At 43.4% G+C, this 18,588-nt stretch overlaps 1 protein-coding gene across 1 annotated transcript in view; it reads right to left on the bottom strand.

Moving 5' to 3' along the window:
• LOC141194440 (uncharacterized) overlaps positions 1–18,588 on the bottom strand; it is a 36,487-nt gene that overhangs the window by 6,875 nt on the left and 11,024 nt on the right. The gene's annotated exons all lie outside the window — the stretch shown is intronic.

Below are 18,588 nucleotides of genomic sequence, written 5' to 3'. Positions count from 1 at the left end.
TTCGTGACATATTGTACTTCATGATAGTGGTAAAATTTCTTCGATATCACTTGTGTTTATTTGTGAAAAAATCGGAAATTTGGCGAAAATTTTGAAAATTTTGCAATTTTCAAACTTTGAATTTTCCTGCCCTTAAATCAGAGAGATATGTCACACAAAATAGTTAATAAATAACATTTCCCACATGTCTACTTTACATCAGCACAATTTTGGAACCCAAATTTTTTTTTGTTAGGGAGCTATAAGGGTTAAAAGTTGACCAGCGATTTCTCATTTTTCCAACAAAATTTACAAAACCATTTTTTTAGGGACCACATCACATTTGAAGTCACTTTGAGGGGTCTTTATGACAGAAAATACCCAAAAGTGACACCATTCTAAAAACTGCACCCCTCAAGGTGCTCAAAACCACATTCAAGAACTTTATTAACCCTTCAGGTGCTTCACAGGAATTTTTGGAATGTGGAAGAAAAAAATTAACATTTAACTTTTTTCACAAAAATGTTACTTTAGACCCAATTTTTTTATTTTCACAGGGGTAACATGAAAAAATGGACCCCAAATTTTTTTGTGCAATTTCTCTTGAGCGTGCTGATACCCCATATGTGAGGGAAAACCACTGTTTGGGCGCACGGCAGGGTTCGGAAGGGAAGGAGCGCCATTAGACTTTTTGAATGTAAAATTTGTCTGAATAATTAGCGGACGCCATGTTGCGTTTGGAGAGCTCCTGATGTGCCTAAACAGTGGAAACCCCCCACAAGTGACACCATTTTGGAAACTAGACCCCTTAGGGAACTTATCTAGATGTGTGGTGAGCACCTTGAACCCCCAGCTGCTTCACAGAAGTTTATAATATTGAGCCGTAAAAATAAAATTTTCACATTTTTCCCACAAAACCGTTTTTCATCCCTTAATTTTGCATTATCATAAGGGTAATAGGATAAATTGCACCATGAAATTTGTTATGCAATTTCTCCTGAACACGCTGATACCCCATATGTGGAGGCAAATTACTGTTTGGGCACATGGCAGGGTTTGAAAGGGAAGGAGCGCCATTTGACTTTTTGAATGTAAAATTTGTTTGAATAATTAGCGGACGCCATGTCACATTTGGGGAGCCCCTAATGTGCCTAAACAGTGGAAACCCCCCACAAGTGCCACCATTTTGGAAACTAGACCCCTTAGGGAACTTATCTAGATGTGTGGTGAGCACCTTGCACCCCCAGCTGCTTCACAGAAGTTTATAATATTGAGCCTTAAAAATAAAATTTTCACATTTTTCCCTCAAAAAATGTTTTTCATTCCCTAATTTTGCATTATCATAAGGGTAACAGGATAAATTGCACCATGAAATTTGTTGTGCAATTTCTCCTGAGTACGCAGATACCCCATATGTGGGGGAAAACCACTGCTTTGGTGTACGGCAGGGTTCGGAAGAGAAAGGAGCGCTATGTTGGCTGGGATAGGCAGCAGACACCATGTCACATTTGAAGAGTCGCTGACATGCCAAAACAGCAGAAACCCCCACAAGTGACCCCATTTTGTAAACTACACCTCTCAAGGAATTCATCTAGGAAAGTAGTGAGCATTTTTTAATTTATACCATTGGGCAGTGAAAAAAGCATAATTATATTTTTACCACAAAAAAATGTTTTACCCTCAGATTTTACATTTTCACACAGGGCAATGGGTAAAAATGGTGCCGAAATGTGTCACACAATTTCTTCTAAAAGTGTCAATACCCCATATGTGGCTGTATCGTACCACTTAGCCATACGGTGAGATTTGAGGGGGAAGGAGCGCTATTTGACAATTGGAGAACAAATTATTGTAGAATAGGCATTTGGATTTGGGAGAACAAAATTTTCTGAATTTCTTTTGGGGGGCAAGGACCATTTTGCTTTTCCAGAGCCTTTCTGCTACCAGTAACTTGGAAGTCCCTTATATTTTTAACAGATGATGGACCTGAGTGGGGACTAGCTTTTTTTGAGGACTGAGTTGAAGCTTTTATTGGGAACATTTTACGTAACATTTATCCGGCGCTCTAGGCTGAGCACTTACATCGGGGTTTCCATCTAATTTTCCAAGTGATGTAATTCAGATGAAACCCCTGCAGGATCCATTCACTATAATGAGGCAGCTGAGTTACTCTGGACTCCGTCTGGCCTCTGTTTAGTGGTGTCCTTTTTTTCAGAAGTGCACAAAACTGTGGCCAACCGCACTTTTATGCACGCCTAAAACAAATGACACCGTGGGATCCCAGGCTAGACGGCATCCACAGTGGCCTATATCTGCCTCATTACAGGGAATCTTCCATCATGGGTTCTGGCTGAATCACGTATTTCAGAGATTTACACGGAAACTCTGGTGTAAGCGCTCAGCGCAGAGCACAGGATAAATGTGAGCAGAGCCTTACTGGGATCTTTGGGAGACATAATAAACAAATCAGTAGCAGGTGAATAATATTTGTTTTATTTATTTTTTATGCCGTTCCTAGTGTGATATAACTGATTAGATTACTTTATTCTTCGGGTCGGTGCGATTACAGAGATACCAGATTTATATCGGGTTTTTATGACTGACAGCTGTCACACACTAAAATACGCTTTTTTTGCAAAATCTAGTTTTTGCATCACCATATTTTGAGAGCTATAATTTTTCCATATTTCGGCCGATAGAGTCATGTGATGGCTTGTTTTTTGCGGGACGAGTTGAAATTTTTATTGGAACCATTTTTGGGCATGTGACATTTTTTGATCGCTTTCTATTCCGTTTTTTGGGAGGTAAAGTTAACAAAAACAAACACTTCAGGAATTGTTTTTTGAGTTTTTTTTTATGCCGTTCTGCGTGTGGTAAAAGTGATCAGGCAGCGTTATTCTTCGGGTCAGTACGTTTACAGCGATACTACACTTACTGTATTTTTTTCATGTTTTGGCGCTTTTACACAATAAAACAATTTTATAGAAAAAAAAATATTTTTTTTGCATTGCTTTATTCTGAGCGCTATAACTTTTTTATTTTTTGGCTGATGGAGCTGTATGGCGGCTTTTTTTTGCGGAACAAGATGACGTTTTCAGTGGTACCATTTTTATTTCTATTATGCTTTTTGATCGCATTTTTTTCCACTTTTTGTTTGGCGATATGAGGAAAAAGCATAGTTTTTTGCTTCGTTTTTTATTTATTTTTATTACGGTGTGCACAGAAGGAGTTAATTAGTGTGACAGTTTTATAGCTCGGGTTGTTTCGGACGCGGCGATACCAAATGTGTGTACTTTTTTTGGTTTTGTAATAATTTACGGATTTATTGGTTTAATATTTTATTTATTTATTTTTATTTATTTTGTGATTTTTTTTTTTAATAGTTTTAAAACTTTTTTTTACTTTTTTTTACATTTTTACTTAGTCCCTGTATGGGACATTAATTTTTATTTTTCTGATCACTGATCTCATGTAATGTAATACACATATATTACATTATATGAGATCTTCACTGACTGTTTCAGTCAGAGTCTCCTGTCTGACTTCAGCTACATACAAGCTGAAGTCAGACAGGAAGGACACCATATATGGCAGAGCTGGAGGCGGTCATGTGACCTCCAGCTGCCATAGCAACCCCAGGTCCTCAAACGAAACGGAGGTCTTCGGAGGTAAGTAAGACGACCCCCCTCTCTTCCTGCTGTCTCCTATATGCCGTGATCACTATAGATCACAGCATATAGAAGACAGCAAAGGGTTAACATCACTGGGACCTGATCTAATCAGGTCCCGATGATGTACCCTGTCAGAGCTAACGCTCTGCACCGGAATCGCAGTGCTTGCAGGACCCTGGGAGTCCTGAGCACTGCGAGACCACCCACCGTGTTTAAACGTCGGCACTGCACAGAGCCCGGCAAGCGCCGACGTTTATCTACAGTGGGCGGTCGGGAACCGGTTAAAATGTTTCAAAAGAAAATTGGTACCAACAATTCTTGTAAAAAGAAAAATACATGCAAAGAGAAATTTTCTTATTTTTAAACATTTAAGAAAAACAAAAAACCTCTTTTGGGCACCAGAACATAGATGTACACCGCAGGGATGGCATGGGTGCGGCTGCAATAAAATCCCTGGCAGTTTAACCACTTGCTGCTGACAATTACAAACATGGCATCTAAGAAGGTTTGGTAGAGTTTTGCTGAATGTCCCTCCTCCCCCAAGGTCTTGATAATATGGGGCTTCCTAGTTAAGGCCCTGTCACACATAACGAGATCGCTAGCGAGATCGTTGATACGTCACGGGTTTTGTGACGCAATAGCGACATCGCTAGCGCTCTCGTTACGTGTGACAGGTAGCAACGATCAGGCCCCTGCTGTGAGATCGCTGATCGTTACAAAGCTTCCTGGACCATTCCTGGGTCGTTGCGCTCCCGCTGGGCAGTGTGCATCGCTGTATTTGACACCTTATCAATGACCTCGTTAGCGATTCAGAACTGAGACACGTAGGCATGCATAAATTGGACTTTTCCGCGCCCCTCGTCCCCGATTGGTGGTCGCTACAGCGTTCTCATTAAAGAAGGCAACAGGATAGCGATTCCATCCTTTGTTTCTGACCTCATGCTTGATTGCAGATCCTAGCAGAGTTCTCCGGGCTGTTAATATCCATTCATTGGACTAGTGCTGATTTTTGCGGATCATTGTAGCGTTCTCCAGCTGTGACTCCGCTTTGAAGAAATCAGGCATCTTTAGCGAGGTAGGTATTGTTTGAGGTCTCAAATGAGTTTCCATTTTTAATTCATTTATAGGACATTTACCAATTATCTGCTATCATTGCTCTTCAGGGAGGGAGGGCTTGGCTTCTATCTGTATATATATGCTTTTGCATGGACAGATATTTTAGGGGTCTCATGCACACGCACTCACACAGCACGTTTTCTGTCACGCTCACTAACGGAATGGAACACGGTTTTCCATGATATTTTTTATGTACAGTTTAAATACTTGCATTGTTTTGTTGAAAGTGTTCTCATCTTTCCATGTTATGTTTGCAGTTTGCACATCATGGACGACGGGCAGTGTGCTATTGTGGTTGCTGCATTGCTGGTTGAGGAAGCTCGGCGTCAAGATGAGGCACGAGAGCTACAGAGGCGTTCCAAACGAAACCGTCGCATGTGGACCAGAGAGTGGCTGCAGAAGAGGTCTGAATTGTCCCACATGCAACTTGTAAGAGAGCTTCAGGAGAAGAATCCTCATGATTTCTGCAACTATCTGAGGATGTCAGAGGAATCATTTAAAGAGTTACTGGAACGAGTTACGCCAAGTATTCCAAGGAAGGATACAGCGATGCGTGCTGCCATTCCGGCAGATGAAAGATTGGCAGTCACACTGAGATTCCTGGCCACCGGACGCTCACTCCAAGACTTGCATTTTTCTGCAGCCATTTCAAGGCCCATGCTCAGCGTTCTAATTCCGGAGACATGTAATGCGATTTACCACAGTCTACGTAGTTACATACAGTTTCCCAACACGGAGGAGGAATGGAAAAAGATTGCCTCTGATTTTGAGCAGCTGTGGCAGTTCCCTAACTGTGGTGGGGCTTTGGACAGGAAACATGTCCGAATCACTCAGCCACCAAATAGCGGATCCTATTTTTATAATTATAAGGGCTATTTCAGCATCATCATGATGGCCCTTGTTAACGCCAATTACGAATTTATAAATGTAGATGTTGGCATGAACGGCAGGGTTTCTGAAGGTGGTGTTTTAGAGCACACACTTTTTGGAGAGCGATTGGACAACTGTGACCTACACTTGCCTCCCAACTCAGAGACTACAGGTAACCTTAATTTTGTTTTTGTCGGCGATGAAGCCTTCCCACTTCATCCCAATCTTATTAAACCGTTCCCCCAAAAAAGTCTTACCCAGGAAAGAAGAATTTTCAATTATCGTTTGTCAAGGGCACGTCGTGTTGTAGAAAATACCTTCGGTATCATGGCCAACCGCTTCAGAGTTTTTCATACGGCAATTAACATGAAGCTTACATCAATAGACGGTGTTGTTTTGGCCTGTTGCACGCTTCACAACTTTCTGCGTTTACGTGATGCAATTACGTACTGTCCGGCTCGCTTCGTGGACTCTGTGGACCTAGCCAATGGGGAAGTGGAGCTCAGTGAATGGCGTGCAAACGATCCTGCAATTGCAGGCCTTCAACCAGTGGGACATGGCAGAAACACCCATGATGCGAAGACCTGCCGCGACAACTACTGACAGTATTTTAACGGTCCTGGTGCTGTTCCTTGGCAGCATCAGAACCTATAGTGGGCAGCTACTCATGTTTCTACACTACTGACATTTCTGTACTGATGTGTCTAATAAACTGTGTGTTCTACTATGCAAAAGCTTTGTTTCTCATTCTTTCAGTAGTAGCAGTAGTCACCGCAGTAAGCAGTCCATATATATATACACAGTACAGACCAAACGTTTGGACACACCTTCTCATTTAAAGATTTTTCTGTATTTTCATGACTTTGAAAATTGTACATTCACACTGAAGGCATCAAAGCTATGAATTAACACATGTGGAATTATATACTTAACAAAAAAGTGTGAAACAACTGAAAATATGTCTTATATTCTAGGTTCTTCAAAGTAACCACCTTTTGCATGGATGACTGCTTTGCACTCTTGGCATTCTCTTGATGAGCTTCAAGAGGTAGTCACCGGAAATGGTCTTCTAACAATCTTGAAGGAGTTCCCAGAGATGCTTAGCACTTGTTGGCTCTTTTGCCTTCACTCTGCGGTCCAGCTCACCCCAAACCATATCGATTGGGTTCAGGACTGGTGACTCTGGAGGCCAGGTCATCTGGCGTAGCACCCCATCACTCTCCTTCTTGGTCAAATAGCCCTTACACAGCCTGGAGGTGTGTTTCGGGTCATTGTACTGTTGAAAAATAAATGATGGTCCAACTAAACGCATACCGGATGGAATAGCATGCCGCTGCAAGATGCGGTGGTCGCCATGCTGGTTCAGTATGGCTTCAATTTTGAATAAATCCCCAACAGTGTCACGAGCAAAGCACCCCCACACCTCCTCCTCCATGCTTCACGGTGGGAACCAGGCATGTAGAGTCCATCCATTCCCCTTTTCTGCTTCGCACAAAGACACGGTGGTTGGAACTAAAGATCTCAAATTTGGACTCATCAGACCAAAGCACAGATATCCACTGGTCTAATGTCCTTCCTTGTGTTCTTTAGCCCAAACAAGTCTTTTCTGCTTGTTGCTTGTCCTTAGCAGTGGTTTCCTAGCAGCTATTTTACCATGAAGTCTCCTCTTAACAGTTGTTGTAGAGATGTGTCTGCTGCTAGAACTCTGTGTGGCATTGACCTGGTCTCTGAACTGCTATTAACCTGTGATTTCTGAGGCTGGTGACTCGGATAAACTTATCCTCAGAAGCAGAGGTGACTCTTGGTCTTCCTTTCCTGGGGCGGTCCTCATGTGAGCCAGTTTCTTTGTAGCGCTTAATGGTTTTTGCAACTGCACTTGGGGACACATTCAAAGTTTGCCCAATTTTTCGCACTGACTGACCTTCATTTCTTAAAGTAATGATGGCCACTCATTTTTCTTTACTTAGAATTTGTATTATGACAAGAAAAAAGCAGCTAACAGTCTATTTAATATGACTATCAGCTGTGTATCCACCTGACTTCTGCACAACACAACTGATGGTCCCAACCCCATTTATAAGGAAAGAAAACCCACTTATTAAACCTGACAGGGCACACCTGTGAAGTGAAAACCATTTCCGGTGACTACCTCTTGAAGCTCATCAAGAGAATGCCAAGAGTGTGCAAAGCAGTCATCAAAGCAAAAGGTGGCTACTTTGAAGAACTTAGAATATAAGACATATTTTCAGTTGTTTCACACTTTTTTGTTAAGTATATAATTCCACATGTGTTAATTCATAGTTTTGATGCCTTCAGTGTGAATGTACAATTTTCAAAGTCATGAAAATACAGAAAAATCTTTAAACGAGAAGGTGTGTCCAAACTTTTGGTCTGTACTGTATATACATATGTATACACATGCGTATACAGATACATACATACACGCATATACATTCGTGTACTCGTATGTAAACAGATTCATCCATGTACTCATACATATTTTTAAGTACATAAATATATACACACACACACTCATATACACATACGTATACAGGTAACTATATATACACATACATACTCCCAAACATACAGATATGCATACACATAAATGGCCATTTACATCTCTATATATATATATTCATATAAATATATGGACATCCATACATCTGTACAGGAACAATGCACACACCAGTGTTCCCATCTGACTGGAGACGCAGTAGCGATCCCGTCTGGTGGGTGATCTTGTGTTAAACGAAGGCCGCCAAATCAGAACGCAGTAGCGTTCACCAATCGGAGATGAGGGGGCGCGGAAAAGTAATTTTATGCATGCCTTTGTGACACAGTACAGTCCCTATCAAGGTGTGGATTGTTGAAATAGCTGCTGTGTGAAAGCGTCCCAACGACCACCGAGATCGTTAGTTAGATCGCTGGGGCGGCCGAAATCATTGGGAAGTTCTGCATGTTTGACAGCTCCCCAGCGATCATGAAACGAATCTCCAGTGATCCCAAAACCGTGACCTACTAACGATCTCGCTAGCGATATCGTTATGTGTGACAGGACCTTTTGTGACACAGTACAGTCCCTATCAAGGTGTAGATTGTTGAAATAGCTGCTGTGTGAAAGCGCCCCAACGACCACCGAGATCGTTAGTTAGATCGCTGGGGCGGCCGAAATCATTGGCAAGTTCTGCATGTTTGACGGCTCCCCAACGATCACGATAAGACTCTCCAGCGGTCTCAAAACCGTGACGTAGTAACGATCTCGCTAGCGATCTCGTTATGTGTGACAGGGCCTTTAATACGATATATAAATGCCTAATAATGGTGCCTGGGCCTGTAATGTACAAAAGTCTATTAGGCCGGGCCAGAGGCAGCGTCCAATAAGTTACTTTTTAACCCCTTAAGCCCCGGAGCATTTTCCGTTTTTGCATTTTCGTTTTTTGCTCCCCTTGTTCCCAGAGCCATAGCGTTTTTACTTTTTGGTCAATATGACCATGTGAGGGCTTATTTTTTGCGGAACGAGTTGTACTTTTCAACGCCATTACTAGTTTTACCATATCCTGTACGGGAAAACGGGAAAAAAATTCCAAGTGCGGTAAAATTGCAAAAAAAGTGCAATACCACAGTTGTTTTTTATTTATTTTTTTTACCACGTTCACTGAATGCTAAAACGGACCTGCCATTCTTATTCTACAGGTCATTACAAGTTCATAGACACCAAACATGTATAGGTTCTTTTATATTTAAGTGGTGAAAAAAAATTCCAAAATTTGGTAAAAAAAAAAAAAATGGCGCCATTTTCCGAGACCTGTAGTGTCTCAATTTTTTGTGATCTGGGGCTGGGTGATGGCTTATTTTTTGCACGCCAGGCTGACATTTTTATTGATAACATTTTGGGGTAGATCCGATGTTTTGATCACCCGTTATTGCATTTTATTGCAATTTTGCGGCGACCAAAAAACGTAATTCTGGCGTTTAGAATTTTTTTCTCGTTACGCCATTTACCGATCGGATTAATTCTTTTTTTATATTGATAGATCAGGCAATTCTGAACGGGTTTTTTTAAAAATTATTTTGAATGGGGCGAAAGGGGGGTGATTTAAACTTTTATATTTTTTTATATTTTTAAAAACTTTTTTTTTTTTACTTTTTGCTTACTTCAATAGTCTCCATAGGAGACTAGAAGCAGCAACTGTCCGATCGGCTCTGCTACATACAGAGGACGAGCAGGTCCGGTCCTGTGCTATGAGCGCCGACCACTAGGTGGCGCTCATAGCGACCAGATCATGACAACCACAGGCGTCTGCTGCAGACCCTGGGTTGTCATGCCCACTCATCGGTGACCCACGGTCACGTGACGGGGTCGCCGGTGGGCGGGGCTTAGGACGCGCTTCCAGGAAGCGCGCGTTAAATGCCGCTGTCGGAGATTGACAGCGGCATTTAACATGTTAACAGCCGCGGGTGGATCGCGATTCCACCCGGGGCTGTTGCGGGCACATGTCAGCTGTAAGAATCAGCTGACATGTGCTCGGTTCAGTGAGGGCTCAGCGCAGCAGCCCTCACTGAACGGGGGGTACGCAAATGTGCGTACTAATACGGCAAGGGTAGTTAAGGGGTTAAAGCCCCCAGACACATTAGACTAAAGCTGCATGAAAGTTGGTTGACTATATAATGTATTTGGGGGCCTCCTGACAGATGATTTCAGGGCAGAGAAAGATCTGGCATCCTGAATTTCAGAGGCTAATCCGTTTGTTCTTCCTGTAGATAATCCTCCGCTAGAGGAGTCTGGAGGTGACTCTCATACAGATCACAGGAAAGCTGGAATATTTGTGTGTATGGGGGAGGGAGTCAGGAGAGATAGCTGTCTGCCAAATGACTGTTCAGTCAACACTTATCTCATGTGTACGGGCCCTTAGTATTACACTGACAGGCAGTGATGATACACAGCACTACAGTAGTACAGTGCATTATCTGAGCAAGCAGAGGCTTGTATGTTGTATGATGGCACTAATGAGAGTTGTTTAAAAAAAGTTTTAAAAAAAGTTTAACATGAAAAAAAAAAAAATCAGTTTTAGCAACAACAGACTCACTGCACAATATTGGTTGAGTCACGTCCATAACAACAGTGGAGTAGACTGAAATCACAGATCCCAATATAAAATAAAAATATAACCATATATACATAACCCGGACCAGATGGTATGGAGATGAATGAGGGAGACCAAAGTCCAAAAATAAACTTTACTTTACAAGAACTTGATATACATCAGATAGCAGGCACAACACTTCATGGATGCTTCTTCTGTATTATGCAGAGTCAAGAACCGGTTACACGTGTCGATACTTAACTTTTGTTACAAGCTAAAACAGTCCAGCAAATCATTATAAGTAGGCCAAACATCCCCTGTGGGGACCATACAGGTAACCTCAGCTCCCAGTTGATTTCCGAGTACAGTTTATAAGACGCAATATATACAGGGTGGGCCATTTATATGGATACACTTGAATTAAATGGCAATGGTTGGTGATATCAACTTCCTGTTCGTGGCACATTAGTATATGGGAGGGGGGAAACTTTTCCAGATGGGTGGTGACCATGGTGGCCATTTTGAAGTCGGCCATTTTGGATCCGACTTTATTTTTTTTTTAATGGGAAGAGGGTCATGTGACACATCAAACTTATTGAGAATTTCATAAGAAAAACAATGGTGAGCTTGCTTTTAACATAACTTTATTCTTTCATGAGTTTTTTTACAAGTTTATGACCACTTATAAAATGTGTTCAAAGTGCTGCCCATTGTGTTGGATTGTCAATGCAACCCTCTTCTCCCACTCTTGACACACCGATAGCAACACCACAGAAGAAATGCTAGCACAGGCTTCCAGTATTCGTTGTTTCAGATGTTGTACATCTCGTATCTTGATGGTATCTGGTGTGGTATATGGGATACAAATGTTAGGGTGAACACTTTGGTATGTTCACTAGTTTCCTGCTCCTGGCCTAATAAATATGATCAAGTGCATGCACGAAAGAATAACATCAGACACCCACACAGTCGGATGTAAGCTCTCCTTGATCAGCTATGGCACAGCTCCAAGTGTCTTTATTGAACCCGAACATAGACTTATATAAACACTGTATGTGGGCTCGGTTAGCCCAGAATGTGAGTAACCAGCTGTATTGATTGGTTAGTCCAGGGGGGCGTGGTCCATGAGGTCATCAGGAGGCGTGATCCATGAGGTCATCAGGGGGGCGTGATCCATGAGGTCATCTGGGGGGCGTAGTCCATGCGATGTGTCGCTCTGTGGTTGATTACTCCTTCTATAGAATGCAGCTTTCTCCCATGGTGTGATGAAACAGGAAATGGCCGCCATCTTTTGATCTATACAACCTTATGTAAGGTGAAATAATACACTTTGTGGGTCTTTCCTCTCAAACTCCTATGTCTGGAGGTTAATTAAGTATTTGAGCCTATGGCTCTCCTCAACAGTCCCCCCTAAATACTTTATTAACCTTTTGTTCCTACTGTGGTTCCCTCACCCATCAGTGCGTGATCACCCCTCTTGCTTGGGTAATTGCGACCTGTTGTGCTCCTACAAATAAGTATAGAATGGCACAACACACAAAGTAGAGGATATGTAACATTATGGAGAAGGTTCTGATGGAGGCATAAACTTATTGCAGTGGGAGGCGTGTATCCACGTCGGTCTTCCTTTAACTTTGACTGAAGTAGGAGTGGTCAGGAGCACTTGGTAGGGACCCTCAAATCTCAACCCCAGGGATGTCTTTCTGGTGAACTTCTTTACCAGCACGTAGTCACCAGGTTGGAAAGTGTGAGCACCTTCACTAAAATCTGTATCTGGAATAGATGATAAAACTCGAGCATGTGTTAGTGACAATTCTTTAGTAAGGGCGATGACATAATTTACAAGAGTATCACTTCCTAAGGCTAGCTGTTGTGGAAAATATTGACCAAACCTTGGAGGCCCCCCAAAAAGAATCTCCTATGGTGTAAGTTTAGTGGGACCCCTCGGAGTATTTCTGACTAAATATAGGGCAATGGGCAAAATGTCTGTCCAAGGAAGTTTGACCTCCTGACTGGCTTTCAATATTTTGTTTTTCAAGGTGCCATTTAGCCTTTCTACTTTACCACTGCTCTGGGGGTGATTAAGGAGTATGTAAACCCAAATCGGCCCCTACCAATGTCCATAGTTCCTTAGTCAGTGCTGCAGTGAATGCGGGTCCTTGGTCACTCTCAACTACCTCTGGGATTCCATATCTGCACACTACCTCAGGTCATGAGTCTCTTAACAGTCACTCTGGCAGTCATGTTGGTTACTGGATAGGCTTCAGGCCATCCGAGAACATGTCAGTCACTACCAGTACATACTCGTACTTCCCTACTTTTGGCATTTGAATATGATCGATTTGAATTCTTTGAAAGGGATAGAGTGGTTTAGCTAAATATTTCTGAGTAACTTTCTGAGGCAGTGCTGGATTGCATGTTGCACACACAAAGCAGGACTTGCAATATTTTTGGGTGACAGTAGAAATTCCAGGTGCCATATAGGTCTTCCAAATCAAGTCATTCATCTGATTCTTGCCTCTATGGGTGATACCGTTTGCCCATTCTGTCACCGAGGGGTACAGATTACGAGGTAGACAGATCTTTTTGTTCTTCCTCCAGACTCCATCTTCATCCTTTTTTAGCTCCTGCTTCTTGCCAAGACTTATTTTCATCATCCGTTGTCTTGCCTTGATGTAAATAGATAAATTTCATAAGAGGGCTTTGAGGCCCTTCTTCAGTGTCTTGGAGACACGTACACCGTTGGTTTCTCTTTTCTAAATGAATCCTTGTCATGTGTAACCATGGCATATCCCATATGGAATCTTCCTGTTTCATCTGCATATCTGAAACCATTGGTGAAGAACGTCAGGTCAGCATGCGGGAGTGGGTCTTCAGACACATTTCTCTTGGAGGCAGCTTCTTCCTGCATCTGTTTGAGACAATCATGATCCTCTGAGTGTGTAAAGGCATCTTCATCTAGAGCATCAGTATCATCATCCACATCCCCCCTGGAAAGAGGAAGTAGCATGGACGGGTTGAGGATGGTGCAGCGGAGATCTTGAACCATACGGTACTTCGGGGCTTCTCCCTTTAATGTCCTTTTTTTTACTGGAAACAAGGGCGTGTTACAGCGAGAGTTACATTTGACTAGTGCCCAATTTTCCAGGAGGGCCTTGATTTGAGTGAGTATTGGGGCACACTAGGGAGTTGAGCTCCAGGTTTGAGAATGACCCGTACCGGAGGTACAGCAAGACGTCCAATATGTTCAGGGCCAGTAGACCATAGAGTAGATGGGACCTGTGACATCACTTCTGGCGGAACACTTGAGGTGGTATTAGCAGCTTTGTCCATCATCATGAGCAGAGGTGCAGCTTGAAGTTGACACTCTTCACTCGGATCGAGCGGGTCAGTGATGGTGATGGTGAGACCATCTGATGAATAGGCGATGGTCACTCTTAACTTTTGAAGAAGGTCTGCTCCCCGAAAGGTTAGTAGGACAAGTGGGGGACACCACAAGAAGCATAAACACATCTTCGTATGGTCCAACCTGTATTTTGCGGGTGAGCTTGTTAGAAGTAGGCTTGCCATCTACTCCCATGCATGTCATGGCTTCAGAGGATATCAGGTTGGGAAAAGGCAGGTCCTGTAATCTGATAACACTTCTGGCTGCATCGGTGTCCACAAGGAACGGTAAGGGTTTGTCTTGAACGTTGATAGTTACTTTGGCTATTGGACCAGATATAGAAGCCAAAGTAGTGGACACGGGCTTGACCTTGTCCTATTGGATATTTAGATCCATCAGAGCAGCGGTGTGATTGGTATCTGGATGTATCCGAGCTTGTGGTGGTCGTTCGTAGTATTGGTCATTGCGTCGAGGATAGTTGAATCTGCGATTATCCTCATTGCGGTTTCTGAAGCTGCGTCCTTGAAGAGGGGCCCTACAATCCCATCTTTGGTGATAAGGATTACCACAATTGAAACAGACATCTTTGGTACGAGATAATGGGGTTTCTGGGTTTGGTGTTGCACCTCAGTCCATAGAATATGGGTCTTTCTGTTTGAGGTTGTCATAGATTTCTCAGGGAGTGTTTTTTCGAATCCCTTAGCTATCATTAAGACATCCTTAGGATCCAATGTAGCATATTCAGGTCTAACTGCTTGAAATTGCTTCCTCAGAGCTTCCCGAAGGCCCTCAACAAAAGAGGAAATGAACAGTGTCCGTTGAATTTTTATTTAGTTACTGAAGCCAAGGTCATTAAACATTTGCATTAGACGAGCATGATATCTCTCCACCGATTCCCCTGGTTCTTGCGTGACGGCCAGTTGACTGATCGGCCAATTTATCCGAGGCAAATGTCTTAAGCTGTTGGCAGAACTAAACACCAGAGTCCCATGTAGTGTCACTGACAAGTGAGGCATCATTAAATGCAGTGTCCATAACAGGCCAATATGCATCGTCTGCTTTAAGATTTGCCAGGGAAATGAGATCTTGCCATGTGGCTGAGTAATTCCTTTGGATTTGAAGCATGCTTCTATAGAAAGGCATCGGCAGTTTTTCTGGATCTGGGAGTTGGTTCAGCAGAGTAACAGCTTGCTGGGGTGTAAACTTGACATAAAGGGTGGGCTCCTCAGGACGTGGACGTTGGCACGGTTGGTGGTGGCAACCGAGGCGGGAGTAGAGATGGCACAGGAAGTACAGGTGTAATTACTTGTGTATGAGGAGCAGGAGGAGGTAACAGTCCTGGAATGAGGGGCTCTATTTGGGCAGCTCCTATATCATGGGGTGGAGTGCAGGTCATGCAGGCAGTCTTAAAAGCTTTAACAGTCCTGTCCTCATTACTAATTAACCTGATTTCAGAGAGGCAGCAAATGCTTGGAGGGTTACACTTGCTCATTATAATGCCAACAATCTCCCTTGCACATGCATGAACAGGGAACCCGAAGATGCCAACACCAATGGCAGGAATTGTCAAGGTCTCAATCTGCTCACTAATATTCTAAGATACGAGTTATTGCCGCGCGTAGTTGTCAAGCACTGACATCTGGATGAATAGGGTCAAAAGTAGGGATTACAGCGTGTATGATCATTCTACAAGGAAGATTTCCAGATTTAGTCACCGCTATGTCCCCAACAGCTATCTGACCAAGCGACTCAACAATGATTCGACTGTCAGTTTGAATAGTCGCCCCTCCTGCTTCCACTATGGCTCTAGCCACACCTCCGTTGTGCTCTAACCGAGGGTTGGCAGCATTAACAATAGCGTCCGTTTCCATTGTCGTTATGTCACCCTTACCCACCACTAACAAGGGTCCCTCAGGAAGTTCCTTGTCAAAAATGGGTTGCCAACATTCCCTCCCCTTCGTGCTTCCTGTGATGTTGGTGTCCCCTCCCCAGATTGAGCCCCTCCTTGGTTCAGTGGCCACCGTTCCATACAGGTGTGCGCTCGGCTGCGAGAGAGGCTGTGAGGTACTGGGAATAGAGTTAGGTAGACTGACTGAGAGTGCTGTTATAGCGGAAATGTTGGGAGGAGAAGTCGCTGCTTGAAGTAACTTGTGTGGACGTGCGGCTGAGTTGCCAGTGGAAGGGACAGTGGAAAGGGTCGGTGCTGGGGATGATCCAGGTGGGAGAATAGCTGGGCTCACGATGGGACTGTTAGGTGAAAAGGTCGGTGGCCCACTGGACACCGTTGTGACAGGGAACATGGGTAAAGCCTGTTCACTTCCCGAAGGAGTATAGTACTGGCCATTAGTGGTCATTACTGGGTAAAAAGGATCTGGTCTTGTGGTGTGTAGCATTTGCCTAGTATGTTCACCACCGAAAGTCGTGTGTATATTACTGGATTGTGCCTCACTCGATTTAGCCAGATCTCTGTCAGTTACATAATGATATGGCTCAGTTTGTATGATCTGAGGCAACGTTCCAAGATTGCCGCCACCGGAGGCAGCACATTTGCCATCCACAAAATGGCTGCCGCCAGAGACAACACATTTGCCATCCACAAAATGGCTGCCGCCAGAGACAGCACATTTGCCATCCACAAAATGGCTGGTGCCAGAAACCGCACATTTGCCATCCACAAAATGGCTGCTGCCAGAAACAGCACATTTGCCATCCACAAAATGGCTGCTTCCAGAAACAGCACATTTGCCATCCACAAAATGGCTGCCGCCAGAACAGTACATGTGCCATCCACAAAATGGCTGCCGCCAGAAAGAGCACATGGCAATGTGCCACCATCACCACCATTATATGGCGGTGGCCGCTCACAGGATACATTTTTGTAATACATATAACTCAAAACTCTGTCCATTGTCCTTTCCTCTTCTACCCAATATTCTCTATACAAACTTTCAGAGACTCTTTCCCATGCCCTAGCAGTAGACAACAATCCATTATCTTCTAAAATACCTTTTCTTTGTTTTAAGACAGTCTTCCACTCCAGGGTCTGTAACCTCCCCCCTTCTGGCATTCCACACAACTCCATAAGCTTTTTACATTGTTTAACATGAACAAGATAACAAAACACAAAACAAACAATAAGATGGGGGAGGATGACTCAAACCTGATATTCTAAAGGAAAACTGAGTCTGCAGCACACACTTTCTATCTGTCTCCGTCCTGCCACGTGGTCCCTGTCTGATTTCCGTATATATATAAAAATAAATAAATAAATAAATAAAACACCTCATATTAATCCAATTAACAGGCCCCGTACCGAGTCACTCACTCTAGGCTACGTGCTGAAAATCAATTTACTAGGCTCCGGGCCGAGTCCCTCACTCCAGGCTCCGTGCCGGTACCAGGCCGAGTCAAATCACTCCAGGCTAAGTACCCCTACTTTCTCCACCAGAAAGGAAATCGTATCGCAGGCGACAAACGTGAACTATACCACAGACAAATATCCTTTTTTTTTTTTCCAGATACCGCTCAAAAAAACACTTGTACCCTTTAAATACCAGTCAATCTCCCCTCAACACGACACATAAGAGGCAGCAGGCAACTGAGCATGTGACGGTTCTTCCGCAATTAAAATGGCCAGCAGCGGAGAGACCCTTCTGCCGTCTTACAGATAACTCGAAAACCAGACACAGTCAGGCAATCTGCACAGCATACACCAAGGAACACAGGAAAAAACTACAGATTATAAAAATCAGCAGACTTACAGTGTTTGGTTATGGAGGTGATCAGTCTCCTGGCTCGGAGTATTCAGTGCGTCCTGCCGTTCAAATTGCTGGTCCTAAAAGTATAGGGCTCTCACTCTGCTGGCCCCATGTTGGGCGCCAAAAATGTTAGGGTGAACACTTTGGTATGTTCACTAGTTGCCGGCTCCTGGCTTAATAAATATGATCAAGTGCATGCACGAAAGAATAACATCAGACACACACACAGTCGGATGTAAGCTCTCCTTGATCAGCTATGGCACAGCTCCAAGTGTCTTTATTAAACCCGAACATAGACTTATATAAACACTGTATGTGGGCTCGGTTAGCCCAGAATGTGAGTAACCAGCTGTATTGATTGGTTAGCCCAGAGGGCGTGGTCCATGAGGTCATCAGTGGGCGTGATCCATGAGGTCATCAGGAGGCATGATACATGAGGTCATCAGGGGGGCGTGATCCATGAGGTCATCAGGGGGGCGTAGTCCATGCGATGTGTCGCTCTGTGGTTGATTAGTCCTTCTATAGAATGCAGCTTCCTTCCAGAACAGAGCATGGTGTGATGAAACAAGCAATGACAGCCATCTTTTGATCTATACAACCTTATGTAAGGTGAAATAATACACTTTATGGGTCTTTCCTCTCAAACTCCTATGTCTGGAGGTTAATTAAGTATTTGAGCCTATGGCTCTCCTCAACACAAAGATAGTGGGGCAATTCTTCAT

This window comes from Phyllobates terribilis, unplaced genomic scaffold (genome assembly GCF_046119375.1).
Source record: "Phyllobates terribilis strain yellow unplaced genomic scaffold, ASM4611937v1 Scaffold_71__1_contigs__length_7168151, whole genome shotgun sequence".
In the NCBI taxonomy this organism is placed as follows: Eukaryota; Metazoa; Chordata; class Amphibia; order Anura; family Dendrobatidae; genus Phyllobates; species Phyllobates terribilis.
This window is presented reverse-complemented; position numbering and strand designations above follow the sequence as displayed.